Below are 18,258 nucleotides of genomic sequence, written 5' to 3'. Positions count from 1 at the left end.
GCATGACAGGTGACCTTGAAGCAAGGATTCTTTATGTACACATGTGCAAAGCTACAATGTCAAATGTCTTATCACGACTAATAAAATCATCAACTCTTGCAACATAGAAGAAGGCCATTTGGCCTATTGTGCGTGTGCTGGCTCTTTGAACAAGCTATCCAATTAGTCTCACTCCCCTGCTCTTTCACCCATAGCCCTGACTATTTCTTCTTTATAAATATTTATCCAACTCCCTTTGGAAAATCCCTATTGAATCTGCTTCCGCCATCCTTTCCGGCAGCCCTTTCTAGATCGTAATAATTCACTGTGTAAAAAAAAACTCTTAAATTCTCCTCTGTTCTTTTGTCAATCATCTTAAATCAACGTCCTCTGGTTACTGATCCTCCTGCCAATGGAAACTGTTTCTTCCCATCCACCCTATCAAAACCCTCATGATTTTGAACACCTTATAGAGTCATAGAGTTATACAGCATAGAAACAGGCCCTTTGGCCCATCGTGTCTGTGCCGGCCATCAAGCACCTATCTATTCTAATCCCATTTTCCAGCACTTGGCCTGTAGCCTTGTATGCTGTGGCGTTTCAAGTGCCCATCTAAATACTTCTTAAATGTTGTGAGAGATCCAGCCTCTACCACCTCTTCAGGCAGTGCGTCCAGATTCCAACCATCCTCTGGGTGAAAAAATGTTTCCTCAAATCCACTCTACACCTCCTGCACCTTGCCTTAAATCTATGCCCTCTGGTTATTTACCCTTCCACTAAGGGAAAAAGTTTCTTCTTATCTATCCTAACAATGCCCCTCATAATTTTATATACCTCAATCATATCTCCCCTCAGCCTTCTCTGCTCTAAGGAAAACAACCCCAGCCTTTTCAGTCTCTCTTCATAGCTGAAATACTCCAGCCCAGGCAACATCCTGGTGAATCTCCTCTGCACCCTCTCCAGTGCAATCACATCCTTCCTATAGTGTGGTGCCCAGAACTATACACAGTACTCCAGCTGTGGCCTAAGTAGTGTTTTATACAGCTCCATCATAACCTCCTTGCTCATATTCGATGCCTCGGCTGATAAAGGCAAGTATCCCATATGCCTTCCTAATCACCTTATCTACCTGTGCTGCTGCCTTCGGTGATCTATGGACAAGTACACCAAGATCCGTCTGACCCTCTGTACTTTCTAGGGTCCTACCACCCATTGTATATTCCCTTGCCTTGTTGGTTCTCCCAAAATGCATCACCTCACACTTCTCAGGATTAAATTCCATTTGCCACAGCTTCGTCCATCTTACCAGCCCATCTATATCATCCTCTAATTTAAGGCTTTCCTCCTCACTATTTACGACACCACCAATTTTCGTGTCATCTGCGAACTTACTGATCAAACCTCCTATATTCACATATAAATCATTAATGTACACTACAAACAGCAAGGGTCCCAGCACTGATCCCTGCGGTACACCACTGGTCACAGGTTTCCACTCGCAGAAACAACCCTCGGCCATTACCCTCTGTTTCCTGCCACTAAGCCAATTTTGGATCCAATTTGCCAAATTGCCCTGGATCCCATGGGCTCTTACCTTCTTCACCAATCTCCCATGTGGGACCTTATCAAAAGCCTTACTGAAGTCCACATAGACTACATCAACTGTTTTACCCTCATCTACACATTTCGCCACTGCCTCAAGAAATTCAATCAAGTTAGTCAGACACGATCTCCCCCTGACAAAGCCATGCTGACTATCCTTGATTAATCCCTGCCTCTCCAAGTGGAGATTAATCCTGTCCCTCAGAATTTTTATTTTATTTATTTATTTTGATTTAGAGATACAGCACTGAAACAGGCCCTTCGGCCCACCGAGTCTGTGCCTACCATCAACCACCCATTTATACTAATCCTTCATTAATCCCATTACCCTCTCACATCCCCAACTTCCCTCAATTCCCATACCACCTACCTATACTAGGGGCAATTTATAATGGCCAATTTACCTATCAACCTGCAAGTCTTTGGCTGTGGGAGGAAACCGGAGCACCCGGAGAAAACCCACGCGGTCACAGGGAGGACTTGCAAACTCCGCGCAGGCAGTACCCAGAATTGAACCCGGGTCGCTGGAGCGTTGAGGCTGCAGTGCTATAGTTTCCCAACCACTGATGTTAGAGTCACCGGCCTGTAATTACCTGGTTTATCCATGCTACCCTTCTTAACCTCTATCAAATCTCCCCTTTAACCTTCCCTGTGCTAAGCAGAACAACGCCATCGTCTTCTGTCTCTCCACATAACTGAAGTCCCTCATCCCTGGTATCATTCGGTAAATCTCCTCTGCACCATCTCCAAGGTCTTGACATCCTTCCTAAATTGTGCTGCTCATAAGCGACACAATTTGCAAGCTGAGGCCTAACCAGCGGTTTATACAGATTTACAACAACTTCCTCATGTTTGTACTCAATTCCCACTTATAAAATTCAAAGATCCCACATGCTTTTTTAACAGTTTGATCAACTTGCCCTGCCACCTTTGAAGGTTTGTGTATGTGAATCCTCAGGTCTCTCTGTGCACCCTCTTTAAAATTGCACCATCTAATTCATATTGTCTCTCCTCATTCTTCCTTTCAAAGTACATCACTTCACACTTCCCTGCATTAAACTGCATTTGCCGTTGGCTGTCTCATTCTGAAGTGAAGGTCTGTAAATTCTGTATTATTGTGAGCACAGGTGCATGGCGGGTGGACAGGGATCGCATGTATGGAAGAATGGGTCACATGCCCAATACTGACTGGGCTATAATTCCAAAGCCCTGCTGCATTTCGACTACTAGAAACCTTGTGCCTATTTCACATTCAACTGAGGCTGCATGGCCTAGTTATTCATTGATGCTGTGCCTGTTATACGGGTGAATAAGCATCCAATATGGTGGTGGAACGCATGTCCATCCTGCACCCGGAGTGGGCCATTTGCCATATTGGTGAAGGCTGCAATATCGGTGTCCGGGACCACCACTAAACAGGAGTGAGGCCCTTTGCTTAGGCGAATAGGGGACCTATTGAGTACGTCAGCATAACCCAGAGCTGGACATTCTTGGATCTTGATAACCAGGTCGACATGAGGCCTGACCAGCAGCCCTCAAACTGACCAGATGTTAGGCTGCTACTAGCATTCAAAAAAGAAAAACCAGGTTTAAGGCAGGCACATGGTAAAAAAAAAATGAGAAAACAAAATTCAATGAAATAATACTAAAGACGAAGGATGAACTGAAACTATGGAGCAGGACAGCTTTTTCATGTCTTTGCTTTTGGACAGAGCTGTTCATTATTCCATCATTAACACTCTCTCTGTACCAATGCTTCGTCTTTCACCACATCATTAGCACTCCCTTTGCCTTTGCCCCATGACCTCCTTGTCACTTAAACTCTCCTGCCCTCTGCCTATTACACATCTTCTCTTTTGTTCTCTTCCCCCACCCCTGCTTCACTTGCTTAAAACCTATTACATTTCTAACCTTTTCCAGTTCTGATGAAAGGTCACAGACCTGAAATTTTAACTCTGCTTCTCTCTCCACAGATGCTCCCAGAGCTGCTGAGTATTTCCAGTATTTTCTGTTTTTATTTCAGATTTACAGCATCTGCAGTATTTTGCTTTTGTTCTTATGTAAATTATTCTTAACGAGCTTAATTGCAGTCCCGCTGCAAATTAGTGGCATCGCCACCTTGGATCTTTTCCGCCACAGGATGTCTAGGTTCCGGAGGAACTCGTCCCTCCTGATTTTTCAATCGTCACCAACCGCCCCCCACCCCACCTCCTATCCTGCAGCTGAGGGCCCCATAAAATACAGCCCATGGTGTAGAGTAGGCTGGCTGGCACACAGAGGAGGGTTGCAGGATGGCTCGGGAGTGAAGGAAAGGGTGCACAGGATCTCAGATGCGGCACTGGAGGTCCACAGGAAGAGGACTCTTCTGCACCTGCAGGGGAAGATGCCAACTCATCATGTCCCTCTCCTGCAGTAGCTGATGCTGCGCTGCTTGACCTTCTGTCCTCCTCCCACTTCTCGTCCAGACCAAGAGTGCCCCTGGACTATGAGCAAGCACTCCCTTTCTCCTGGTGACTCCTATAAGGTGGAGTAGCACAGCACTTACTCTTTTTAGGTGAAATTCTGAAATAAGTGTTGGTGAAGTCTTGACAAAGTGTCCCAGGAAGTCTCCCAATATGAACTCCTCTCACAGCTCCAGCAACAAGTGAATGTTAAAGAGTGAGTATCCCTTTATGTAGCACTAGAAATCCACATTAGGCCTTGTTTACTCCCAATCAGCTGATCACTGTTAGGAGGAGCGTTCGCCCAGGCTTCAGCTCCTTTACCAAGATGGCGTCTTGTTTCAGCTCACCTCGGAGGGTCTTTAATGCCTCAGCGCTCTGCTGAAAATCTTCCCACAATTTTTAAGATATTTCAGTGTTCTGCATGGTTTAAAACACCATCTTTAACAACAGCTGGCATTCATATAGCAGCTTTAACATCCCAAGGCACTTCACATGATCATTATCCAACAAAATTTGACATTAAGCCACATAAGGAGATATTAGGACAGTGACCAAATGTTTGGTCAAAGAGGTAGGTTTTAAGGAGCATCTTAAAGGAGGAGAGCAGTAAATGTGGAGCAGGTTGTCAGCTCTCCCTCTTCTCCAACACTACTCACGCCCACCCCCCACCATTCCCCACATAGCCCTTAGAAAGGTTAACAAATATTTAAAAGCAAATATTCTGCCACATTGCAATCAGCTATGTTTTGACAATATTAATGTGTGCTGTGAGTACATTCTAATGTTTTAAGTGACCTTACCTTGCAAACTCAGGTGAGGTGAAGTTCCCACACTATGTGAACAAAGTGTAGTAGTTCACTGTTATCAGATCATGTTAATGGAATTCTTAATGGTTACTGTCGCAACAAAGGGTTGTTAGTCATTTTGACAATAACAAGCTTTATAACAGTGACTGATTTGGTCTGCCATTTATATTAAATGACATGCAAATAATACATCTTGGTTCCCACACTCCTACTACCTCCAAGAATGTGCTCTAATGTTAGAGAACGATAGAACAATACAAGTGCCGGATCCTCGTCCTTGGCACCATGCTCGTAAATCTCTTCTGCACCGTCGCTAACGCCTTGACATACTTCCTAAAGTGTGGTGCTCAGGACCGAGCACCATACTCCAACTGAGGCCTAAGCAGTATTTTCACAGAATCACAGAATTATTACAGTGCAGAAGGAGACCATTTGGCCCATCGTGTCTGCACCAGCTCTCCGAAAGAGAAATTCACCCAATGTCATTTCCCCGCCTTCTCCCCGTAACCCTGCACATTCTTCCTTTTCATATAACAGTCTATTTCCCTTTTGAATGCTTCGATTGAACCTGCCTCCACCACATTCTCAGGCAGTACATTCCAGACCTTAACCACTCGCTGCGTGAAAAAGTTTTTCCTCATGTCACTTTTGCTTCTTTTACCAAATACTTTAAATCTGTGCCCTCTCGTTCTCGATCCTTTCAGAGGTAGGAACAGTTTCTCTCCATCTACTCTGCCCAGATGCCTCATAATTTTGAATACCTCTATCAAATCTCCTTTCAGCCTCCTCTTCTCCAAGGAAAATAGTCCCCACTTCTCCAATACAAATTCATAACTGAAATTCCTCATCCCTGGAACCATTCCCATGAATCTTTTCTGTACTCTCTCCAGTGCCCTCACGCACTTTCCAAAAGTGCGGCATCCAATACTCCAGCTGAGGCCGAAATAGTGTCTGATACAAGTTCAATATAGCCTCCTTGCTCTTGTACTCTATGTCCCTATTAATAAAGCCCAGGATACTGTATGCTTTGAACGCATGTGAGAACAGCAGGGAGAAGAAGATCCCACACAGTGTAGGTGTGAGAACACAGCCCGGTTTCACGCCACTCAGGATAGGGAAGGGGTCTGATGAGGCACCGCTATGCTGAATTTGCCTTTCATATTGTCATGGAATGAGGTGATGATACTTTGTAGCTTTGGTGGACATCCGATCTTTGCTATTAGTCTGAAGAGACCACGTCTGCTGACGAGGTCAAAGGCTTTGGTGAGATCTATGAAACCAACGTAGAGGGGCATCTGTTGTTCGTGACATTTCTCCTGTATCTGACGAAGGGAGATCAGCATGTCAATGGTGGATCTCTCTGCTCGAAAGCCGCACTGTGCCTTAGGGTAGACACACTCAGCCAGCTTCTGGAGCCTGTTTAAAACGACTCGAGCAAAGACTTTCCCCACTATGCTGAGCAGGGAGATTCCACGGTCGTTGTTGCAGTCACCGCGGTCACCCTTGTTCTTATAGAGGGTGATGATATTGGCATCGTGCATGTCCTGAGGTACTGCTCCCTCATCCCAACACAGGCAAAGTAGTTCATGGAGTGCTGAGAGTATAGCAGGCTTGGCACTTGATTATTTCAGGGGTAATGCCGTCCTTTCTAGGGGCTTTTCCACTGGCTAGAGAATCAATGGCATCACTGAGTTCTGATTTTGTTGGCTGTACGTCCAGCTCATCCATGACTGGTAGAGAATGGGCTGCATTGAGGGCAGTCTCAGTGACAACATTTTCTCTGGAGCACAGTTCTAGGTAATGCTCCACCCAGCATTCCATTTGCTTGCGTTGGTCAGTGATTGTTTCCCCCAATTTAGACTAGAGGGGGCACGTTAGGGTGTTTTGAAGGGCTTTTTCAAGTGAATTTAGAAACTTATGTAACAGCCGTGGATAAGAAACTCTGTTTGTGTTGATGCACAGGCGGCCCTTCTGCTTGGAGTGATGTAGCTTCTTTGGTTTAAGTCTAATTTTGCTGCATACTGGGGAGTGGTCGGTGTCGCAGTCCGCACTGTGGAAGCTGCGTGTGATTTAGACGCTGTTTAAAGAGGCTCGCCTTGTGACGATGAGGTCCAGCTGGTGCCAACCTATCCTGAGTGGCGTGAAACAGGGCTGTGTTCTCGCACCTATACTGTTTGGGATCTTCTTCTCCCTGCTGCTCTCACATGCGTTCAAGTCTTCAGAAGAAGGAATTTTCCTCCACACAAGATCAGATGGCAGGTTGTTCAACCTCGCCCGTCTTAGAACGAGACCAAAGTACGGAAGGTCCTCATCAGGGAACTCCTCTTTGCTGACGATGCTGCATTAACATCCCACACAGAAGAGTGTCTGCAGAGACTCATCGACAGGATTGCGGCTGCCTGCAATGAATTTGGTCAAACCATCAACCTCAAGAAAATGAACATCATGGGACAGGACGTCAGAAATGCTCCATCTATCAATATCGGTGACCACACTCTGGAAGTGGTTCAAGAGTTCACCTGCCTAGGTTCAACTATCACCAGTAACCTGTCTCTCGATGCAGAAATCAACAAGCGCCTGGGAAATGCGTCCGCTGTTATGTCCAGACTGGCCAAGAGGGTGTGGGAAAATGGCGCACTGACACGGAACACAAAAGTCCGAGTGTTTCAAGTCTGTGTTCTCAGTACCTTGCTCTACGGCAGCGAGGCCTGGACAATGCATGTCAGCCAAGAGCGACATCTCAATTCATTCCATCTTCGCTGCCTCCGGAGAATCCTTGATATCAGGTAGCAGGACCGTATCTCCAACACAGAAGTCCTCAAGGCGGCCAACATCCCCAGCATATACACCCTACTGAGCCAGTGGTGCTTGAGATGGCTTGGCCATGTCAGCTGCATGGAAGATGGCAGGATCCCCAAGGACGCATTTTACGGCGAGCTCGTCACTGGTATTAGACCCACCGGCTGTCCATGTCTCCGCTTTAAAGACATCTGCAAATGCGACATGATGTCCTGTGACATTGATCACAAGTCATGGGAGTCAGTTGCCATGATCGCCAGAGCTGGCTGTCAGCCATAAAGGTGGGGCTAAAGAGTGGCGAGTCAAAGAGACTTAGCAGTTGGCAGGAAAAAAGACAGAAGTGCAAGGAGAGAGCCATCTGTGTAACAGCCCCGATGGCCAGTTTTATCATCAGCACCTGTGGAAGAGTCTGTCACTCTAGAATTGGCCTTTGTAGCCACTCCAGGCGCTGCTCCACAAACCACTGACCACCTCTTGGAGGTTACCCTTTGTCTCTCGAGACAAGGAGGCCAAAGAAGAAGAGGAACTGTATACTTTACTAACCGTTCTCTCAACCTGTCCTGCCACCTTCAGTGACTTATGCACATATACCCGCAGGTCCCCCTACTCCAGCACCCTCTTTAGAGTTGTAACCTTCATTTTATATTGTCTCTCTATGTTCTTCCTACCAAAGTGTATCACTTCATATTTTTCCACATTGAACTTTCACCTGTCTGCCCATTCTACCAACTTGTCTATGTCCTTTTGAAATTCTACACTATCCGCCTCACAGTTCACAATGCTTCCAAGTTTCACATCATCCGTAAATTTTGAAATTGTGCCCTGTACACCAAGGTCTATGTCATTCATATACATCAGAAAGAGTAAAGGTCCCAACAATTATACAAGTTGTTGTTAAGTTATGCTAAACCTTTTATAAAAGGTTTAGCATAACTTAAAAACAACTTATATTTATATAGCTCCTTTAAGATGATATCATGGCCCAAAATGTTTCACAGGAGCATTATAAAGCAAAATTCCATATCAAGCCACATAAGGAAATATTAGATCAGATGACCAAAAGCTTGGTCAAACAGGTAAGTTTTAAGAAGTATCTTAATGGAAGAAAGTGAGGTGGAGAGGCAGAGAGGTTTAGGGAGGGTATTCCAGAGCTTAGGGTGTTGGCAACCAAAAATGACTAAAGGATGGTGGAACAATTAAAATTGGGAATACTTAAGATGCCAGAATTGGAGGAGCACAGATATCTTGGAGGGTTGTGGGGCTGATGGAGATTACAGAGATAGGGAGGGGTGAGGCCATGGAGAGATTTGAAAACAAGGGTGAGAATTTTAAAATCGAGGCGTTGCTCAACTGGGAACCAATGTAGGTCAGTGAAGATGGTGAAGAGTGAACGGGACATGATGCAAGTTAAGACATGGGCAGCTGAGGTTCAATAACCTCAAGTTAATGGAGGGTAGAATGTGGGAGACCAGCCAGGGGTGTGATAGAATAGTTAAATCCAGAGGTAGCGAAGGCATGAATGAGGGTTTCAAAAGTAGATGAGCTGAGACAAGGGTGGAGACAGACACTCTTCGAAGATCGAAATAGGTGATCTTAGTGATGGCACAGATATGTGGTCCGATGCTCAGAGGATGGTGAATCGTTGGAATTAGCACTGGAGGCTCAGTTGTTGAGTATGTTCAAGACTTAGATTGATAGATTTCTACATATTAAAAATATCAAGGGTTACAGGGCTAGTGCAGGAAAATGGTGATGAAGTAGATGATCAGCCATGATCTCATTGAATGGCGGAGTGGGCTTGAAAGGCTGAATAGCCTACTCCTGCTCCTATTTCTTATGTTCTTTTAAGTAATTTCAGGGTCAAATGTGACACCAAGGATGTAAGCATGGTTCGAACTCAGACTGCTGCCAGGGAGGGGGGATGAAGTCAGTGACGAGGGAACAGAGTTTGTTGCGGGGACTGAAGACAATAGCTTTGGTCTTCCCAATAGTTAATTGGAGAGAATTTCTGTTCATTGAGTACTGGATGTAAGACAAGCAGTCTGATAATTTAGAGACAACTTTTGTACTCTACGTTATTTTTTTGCCATATGCATTTTGAACAGTTTCCTTAAGTTTTCCTGAAACAGCAATGATTTATGTCATAGAGTTGTAGAGTCATAGGGTTGGATTCTCAAATTGGAGTCGGGAACCCAATGCCCGGATGAAATCCGAATGCCGACCCCACGCCTCAGCTGCGTTGCTCTTGCGATGCTAGTTTTAAATGTAAATGCTCTCATTGGACAGGAGGTGAGCTCGGCGCCCAATTGGTGGCTCCAAGCATCTCCAGGAGTTGGGAGCTGTCTGCCAGGTGCTAGTGGCAAAGGCTATTTGCTGTCATGTGGGGGGCTGCCGCATTTCTGAAGACAGCAGGCAGCTCCTTACTGGGCAGGCAGCATTGACGAGGATAAAAAGGGCCTTTCAGGAAAACTGATGGTCCAGTGCTAGCACCAGCTCAAGAAAGTCCTTTCATGGGATGTGGACATTGAGAAGGTGGTGGTGAGCTGCCTTCTTGAACCGCTGCAGTCCATCTGGTGAGGGTACACCCACTGTGCTGTTAGGAAAGGACTTCCAGGATTTTGACCCAACGTCAGTGAAGGAACAGCGATATAGTTCCAAGTCAAGCTGCTGTGTGCCTTGGAGGGGAACTTGCAGGAACTTGCATGTTCCCATGCATCTGCTGCCCTTGTCCTTCTAGGTCACAGGTTTGGAAGGCCCTTTGAAAACTATAAACTGGCCCGGAGGCATCAGGATCCCGAGACAATCACCAGGACCGTGATTTTGAAATCGTGCCCGCACTGGTTCCCAACCCTGCGGCTCTTTGTCCTGCCCGTAGAGTCATTATGGCACAGAAGGAGACCATTCAGCCCATCAGGTCCATACTCGCTCTCTGTGGAGCAATTCAGCATAGTCCCAATCCTCTGCTCTATCCCCTCAAGTGCCTATCCAATTTCGTTTTGAAATCATTCATCGTCTCCGCTTCCACCACCCTCGTATGCAGTAAGTTCCAGGTCATTACAACCCGCGGTGTAAAAAAGTTCTTCCTCACATCCCGCCTGCATCACTTGCCCAAAACCTCAAATTTGTGTCCCCTTGTCCTTGTACTATCAGTTAATGTGAACGGCTTTTCTTTGTCTGCCTTTATCCAAACCTGTCATAATCTTGTACACCTCCATCAAATCTCTCCTCAATCTCCTTTGCTCCAAGGAGAACAACACCAGCTTTTCCAACCTAACCATGTAGCTCAAATCCCCATCACTGGAACCATTCTGGTAAATCTCCTTTGCACCCTCTCAAGGACCCTCATATCATCCCTAAAATGTGGTGACCAGAACTGAACGCAACACACTAGTTTTGGCCTAAATAGAGCTTTATAAATGTTCAGTATAACTTCCCTGCTTTTGTACTCAATACCTTTATTTATGAAGCCCAAGATCCCATATGCTTTACTAACTACTCTCTCACTATGTCCTGCCACTTTCAAGGTCCCTCTGCTCCTGTGCACTCTTTAGAACTGTGCCATCAAGTCTGTATTTGTGATGAAACATAGGTATAATAGGCTTAATTAGGTAGAATTTAGATATAATTAATACATTACACCTTTTAGGATTAAATATTGAATAAATGGTCAGTTTTCAAGACTCACTGAACTCCCCTTTTAAGAGCAGTTAAAAATTCATAAACATCCTGTTACAATAGAATGTGAACCAGAAACACCGTTTAAGTTAAAAAAAAAATCCATTCCAAGGTCTTCTAAGGTCTCTGCTAGAATGGAATTAGAAAATGAAACACACTGGGACATCTTATCTGAGTTCAGTACTGATAACTATAAACTTAATTAGTTGATAATGTTAGTGATATAGACAGACTGACTCAAGAGGGTGGTACAAGGTACCATAAAAAGACAATTACAGACGGTAAATTACAAAATGAAATGGTACTTACAACAACAGATGCCAAGTAAACCCAATTGCAAATATTTTGACCAGATAAAAGCTCACAACTTCAGGCGAAGGGAAGTTCTAGCAAATACATTAAGTGGGAATGGTTGCTAATGATATTACCAAATATGGATCTCAAAAGCAGGAAAAACACACACAGAAAGGTAACACTTATATTCTAAAAGATGAGATGAAAGATTAGAAAGAGTATAAATATGAGAGTTTTGAATCAGAAAAACAGAAGTATTGAGTTCCTCATATATGCTTCTCAACCTATGGTACTCGGGGAATTTAAGGTAAAAGTTTACTTTATATTTTGATGGATATTCTAAGATATTTTGCTGTAATATTAGCAAGGTTGAAATTTTGGATTTTATTTTAGAAATAAGATTATGTTTTATATATCTTAGTAATCTTTGATATAATAGTATACTTAGCCACTTAAAGTGTATTGCATGTTCAATTCTTTAATAAATATATAAAAGTTAATAAATTGTCTCAAGTAGCATTACAAGAACCCCCTCTCTGTGTCTCCTTATGTGGGGAGATACTTATTGAAGAGAGTTTCCCAGACCCTTATAATATCTGTGATATTTATGACTTAGCTATAATTATTTTTTTAAATGGGCTATCTGAAAGATAGTAACATTCTTTGTTAGTTTTATTTCTTTGAGGGAAGACTAGTTCAGTTCTTCAGACCCAATCTGAATCTGTCTGGTCTGAACTTAATTAAGAGAGACTTATAGGGATGTACGTTTGATTTGGTTTAGTCCCAATAAGGGGTTGAAGTCATAAATCACTTCATATCGCCTCACCCTATTCTTTCTGCCAAAATGCATCCCCCCCTCATCTTTATTAAATTCCGTCTGCTGCTTGTCTGCCTATTCTGCGAGCCTAAGTCCTGGTGCAGTCGATTGGTATCATCCTCACTGTTTGCCATACCTCCAAGTTTAGTGTCATCGGCAAATTTTGAAATTTGACTCTGTATTCCAAAATCCAGTCATTTATAGTCATATATATATATACACACATCAAAAAAGCAGTGGTCCTAGCACTGACGCTTGGGAAACATCACTGTCTACCATCCTCCAATCTGAAAAACAACCATTTACCATGACTCCTTGTTTTCTGTCCTTAAGCCAATTTTCTATCCAATTGGACACAGACCCTCTTATTCTTATTAGTCTTTTATGTGGTACTGTATCAAATAATTTCTTAACATCCTGTCAAGAAAACATGCTGTTCTGAATGAGGAATTTTAATTCATCGGTTGGATGCCCACATTTAACTTTTAAAAAGGAAAGCTGGAATCCTACATTTAACTGTTAAAAAGCTGGCAGCCAAGATGGCCACCACAATTGGCATTGAAATACCTCACATTCCAGGACATTAAAGTGGAGACAATGTCTAAAAAGCTCCCATCCATGACAATGGCTTGAACAGTCGAGTAAATTATCAACTATCGCCCTAGTTAGCAGGATATTCAAAGCTATCTTGGAGCAGTCACTAGTGGAGACATACTTCCAGGGGGTAAACATTGAAACAATACAATGTGAGAGAGATTAGGGATTCTTAGATTTTGGACTTCATTAAAGAAGAAAAAAGAGTACTAAGAGAATCATGTGGCATTCTTCCCAGTCTGTGTGAGTATTTTGTTACACACGGCAGACAAGCTTTGAGAATTAACCAGTGCAAGACCCCGGTGAGGCTATCTCTCTCTCTCTCTCTCTCTTCAGGTAACATCACAAGTTTCCAAAAATGTCTGTGACTGTGTGACATCCTAGTCTACTAGACAGAGACCCCAGGGAAGAAAGCCACCTACATCACTGTCTCCAAGAAAACCCTGAACCAGGTGGACCAGCTGCAAGTGCACTTCTACCAACCAGAGACTTCAGAACCACAAATCCATCTGGAAGACAACTGAATTACCAGGCCCCACAGACTGTATATTATTGTTACTTGTTCTGGACTCTAATCCAACCCAAGCTATTCTTCATCACTCTGTAACTTATTTGTGTGTGTGATTCTCGTGTGTGTGTGAGTATGCAAGTTGGAGCATAGTTTATTATTTTTGCTCAGAACAGGATTTGATTTTCAGTACAATAAGCTAACCTCTTGTTTAAACTCAAGAAAATGGGTCCAATTAGTTCTTTTAACATCATAGCACATAAAGGGTTAAACATTCACTGAGTTGGTAAACAGATCCACTGTTTAAAAAGGAATAACCCTGTTGCAGTCAAACAAGGAGAGGGACTGACCATTTTGACCCTTCTTCATCTGTTTGTAACAATCCATATAGGCAACATCCACCGCCTTCCCTTCATTAATCTTCTCTGTTATTTCATCAAAGAAATCAATTAGATTAGTCAAGCATGATCTGTCTTTTAAAAATCCACGCTGGCTATCGTAATTAACTCAAGCTTCTCCAAGTGCCTCTTGATTTTTTTGCCTGATTATTGTTTCTAAAACCTTACCCACCACTGATGTTAAACTAACTGGCTTGTAGTTGCTAGGACTGTCCTTACATCCTCTCTTAAATAAAGGCGTCACATTTGCCACTCTCCAATCCACTCCCAATTCATTTAGCAACCTGGGATGCAAGCCATCTGGAACAAATGACTTATCTACTCGAAGCATAGCCAGCCTTTCCAGTACGTCCTTCCTATCAAATTTCACCCCATCATTGGGCTGGATTTTACCAGCCCTCTGATGTCGGGGTTAGAGGTGGGGAAGCCCAGAAAATTCTGCCGGGAGAGGCCCGCCTTGACCACCAACGCCCAGAAGGCCCCGCCGCATTTTACTGCTCACCAGTGGCACCCCAATTACCATAAATAAAGCACGACTTAAGTTTCCTGATTATGCATCCCACTACCTCTTGCTCCATAGTTCTGCATTTTTCATTGAACAGGCAGCTGTCACATGCTATCCCATTCACGAATATGAAAAGCCAACAGGACATCAGAAGTAGGAGCACTCGCTCACAGTGCAGGTAAGTCTGGATGTACCAGGGTCTCGACTCTGCATACTGGAGGTGGGGGGGGATGGTATTACAGGGTTATCAAGTCTGCATACTGGAAGAGAAGTTGTTCGGGGGGGTGGGGGGGGGTTGGTATTACAGTGGGTACAAGTGCATACTGGAAGGGAGGTTTGAGGGGGAATGGCATTGCAGGGAGCACGTGTCTGCATATTGGAAGGGCGGTGGGAGGGGGATGGTGTTACAGGACACACGACTGCAGACTTGTAGGGAGCCACTGTGTTTCCGCCCTCCATAAAGGTTGTCAGCTCTGTGCCACTTATTGCCTCTGTAAGTGAAGGAGCAATGGTACTCAAGTCACCCCGTACTGGGGAGGGTGCCAAAAACGGCAGGTGTGTCAAGCTTATGTGTCTGGTGGGCCAATCGATGCAGCTTGTACAATCTTAGTTGGAGCTAAGACAGGCAATGCCATGCCATGCCACGCCACATAGTTGATCCATGAAAGCATCTTTTTTTTATTCATTCATGGGATGTAGGCGTCACTGGCCAAGCCAGCATTTATTGCCCATCCCTAATTGCCCTTGAGAAGGTGGTGGTGAGCTGCCTTCTTGAACCGCTGAAGTCCATTTGGGGTAGGTATATCCACAGTGCTGTTGGGAAGGGAGTTCCAGGATTTTGACCCGGCGACAGTGAAGGAACGGCGATATAGTTCCAAGTCAGAATGGTGTGTGACTTGGAGGGGAGCTTGCAGGTGGTGGTGTTCCCATGTATTTGCTGCCCTTGTCCTTCTAGGTGGTAGAGGTCGCGGGTTTGGAAGGTGCTGTCGAAGGAGCCTTGGTGCATTGCTGCAGTGCATCTTGTAGATGGTACACACTGCTGCCACTGTGCGTCGGTGGTGGAGGGAGTGAATGTTTGTAGATGGGGTGCCAATCAAGTGGGCTGCTTTGTCCTGGATGGTGTCGAGCTTCTTGAGTGTTGTTGGAGCTGCACCCATCGAGGCAAGTGGAGAGTATTCCATCACATTCCTGACTTGTGCCTTGTAGATGGTGGACAGGCTTTGGGGAGTCAGGAGGTGAGTTACTCGCCTCAGGATTCCTAGCCTCTGACCTGCTCTTGTAGCCACGGTATTTATATGGCTACTTCAGTTCAGTTTCTGATCAATGGTAGCCCCTAGGATGTTGATAGTGGGGGATTCAGCGATGGTAATGCCGTTGAATGTCAAGGGGAGATGGTTAGATTCTCTCTTGTTGGAGATGGTCATTGCCTGGCACTTGTGTGGCGCGAATGTTACTTGTCACTTATCAGCCCAAGCCTGGATATTGTCCAAGTCTTGCTGCATTTCTACATGGACTGCTTTAGTATCTGAGGAGTCACGAATGGTGCTGAACATTGTGCAATCATCACCGAACGTCCCAACTTCTGACCTTATGATTGAAGGAAGGTCATTGATGAAGCAGCTGAAGATGGTTAGACCTAGGACACTACCCTGAGGAACTCCTGCAGTGATGTCCTGGAGCTCAGATTTTGACCTCCAACAACCACAACCATCTTCCTTTGAGCTAGATATGATTCCAGCCAGCGGAGTATTTTCCCCCTGATTCCCATTGACCTCAGTTTTTCAAGGGCTCCTTGATGCCAGTCTCGGTCAAATGCTGCCTTGATGTCAAGGGCAGTCACTCTCACCTCACCTCTTGAGTTCAGCTCTTTTGCCCAAGTTTGAACCAAGGCTGTAATGAGGTCAGGAGCTGAGTGGCCCTGGCGGAACCCAAACTGAGCGTCACTGAGTAGGTTATTGCTAAGCAAGTGCTACTTGATGGCAGTGTTGATGACACCTTCCATCGCTTTACTGATGATTGAGAGTAGACTGATGTGGTAGTAATTGGTCGGGTTGGACTTGTCCTGCTTTTTGTGTACAGGACTTACCTGGGCAATTTTCCACATTGCTGGGTAGATGCCAGTGTCGTAGCTGTGCTGAAACAACTTGGCTAGGGGCGCGGAAAGTTCTGGAGCACAGGTCTTCAGTACTATTGCCGGAATATTGTCAGGGCCCATGGCCTTTGCAGTATCCAGTGCCTTCCGTCGTTTCTTGATATCACGCGGAGTGAATCGAATTGGCTGAAGTCTGGCATCTGTGATGCTGGGGACATCAGGAGGACGCTGAGATGGGTCATCAACTCAGCACTTCTGGCTGAAGATTGTTGCAAATGCTTCAGCCTTATCTTTCGCACTGATGTTCTGGGCTCCCCCATCATTGAGGATGGGGTTATTTGTGGAGCTACCTCCTCCAGTTCATTGTTTAATTGTCCACCACCATTCACGGCTGGATGTGGCAGGACTGCAGAGCTTTGATCTGATCCATTGGTTATGGGATCGCTTAGCTCTGTCTATCGCATGCTGCTTACATAGTTTGGCATAGTCCTGTGTTGTAGCTTCACAGGTTGACACCTCATTTTGAGATATGCTTGGTGCTGCTCCTGGCATGCCCTCCTGCACTCTTCATTGAACCAGGGTTTGTCTCCTGGCTTGATGGTAATGGTAGAGTGGGGGATATGCCGGGCCATGAGGTTACAGATTGTGGTTGAGTACAATTCTGCTGCTGCTGATGTCCCACAGCGCCTCATGGATGCCCAGTTTTGCATTGCTAGATCTGTTCAACATATATCCCATTTAGCATGGTGATAGTGCCACACAACACGATGGACGGTATCCTCAATGTGAAGGCGGGACTTCGTCTCCACAAGGACTGTGCGGTGGTCACTCCTACCAATACTGTCATGGACAGAAGCATCTGCGGCAGGCAGATTGGTGAGGACGAGGTCAAGTATGTTTTCCCTTGTGTTGGTTCCCCCACCACCTGCCACAGACCCAGTCTAGCAGCTATGTCCTTTAGGACTCGGCCAGCTCGGTCAGTAGTGGTGCTACCGAGCCACTCTTGGTGATGGACATTGAAGTCCCCCACCCAGTGTACATTTTGAGCCCATGCCACCCTCAGTGCTTCCTCCAAATGGTGTTCAACATGGAGGAGTACTGAGTCATCAGCTGAGGGTGGGCGGTAGGTGGTAATTAGTAGGAGGTTACCTTGCCCATGTTTGACCTGATGCCATGAGACTTCATGGGTTCTGGAGTCGATGTTGAGGACTCCCAGGGCAACTCCCTCCCTACTGTATACCTCTGTGCCACCACCTCTGGTAGGTCTGTCCTGCCGGTGAGACAGGACATACCCGGGGATGGTGATTGCAGTGTCTGGGACATTGTCTGTTAGGTATGATTCCATGAGCATGACTATGTCAGGCTGTTGCTTGACTAATCTGTGGGACAGCTCTCCCAACTTTGGCACAAGCCCCCAGATGTTAATAAGAAGGACTTTGCAGGGTCGACAGGGCTGGGTTTGCCGTTGTCATTTCCGGTGCCTAGGTCGATGTCGGGTGGTCCGTCCAGTTTCATTCCTTTTTATTGACTTCGTAGCGGTTAGGTACAACTGAGTGGCTTGCTCGGCCATTTCAGAGGGCGTGTAAGAGTTAACCACATTGCTGTGGGTCTGGACTCACATGTAGGCCAGACCAGGTAAGGACAGCAGATTTCCTTCCCTAAAGGACATTAGTGAACCAGATGGGTTTTTACAACAATCGACGATGGTTTCATGGCCATCATTAGACTAGCTTTTAATTCCAGAT

This window comes from Heterodontus francisci, chromosome 5 (genome assembly GCF_036365525.1).
Source record: "Heterodontus francisci isolate sHetFra1 chromosome 5, sHetFra1.hap1, whole genome shotgun sequence".
Classification (NCBI taxonomy): Eukaryota; Metazoa; Chordata; class Chondrichthyes; order Heterodontiformes; family Heterodontidae; genus Heterodontus; species Heterodontus francisci.
This window is presented reverse-complemented; position numbering follows the sequence as displayed.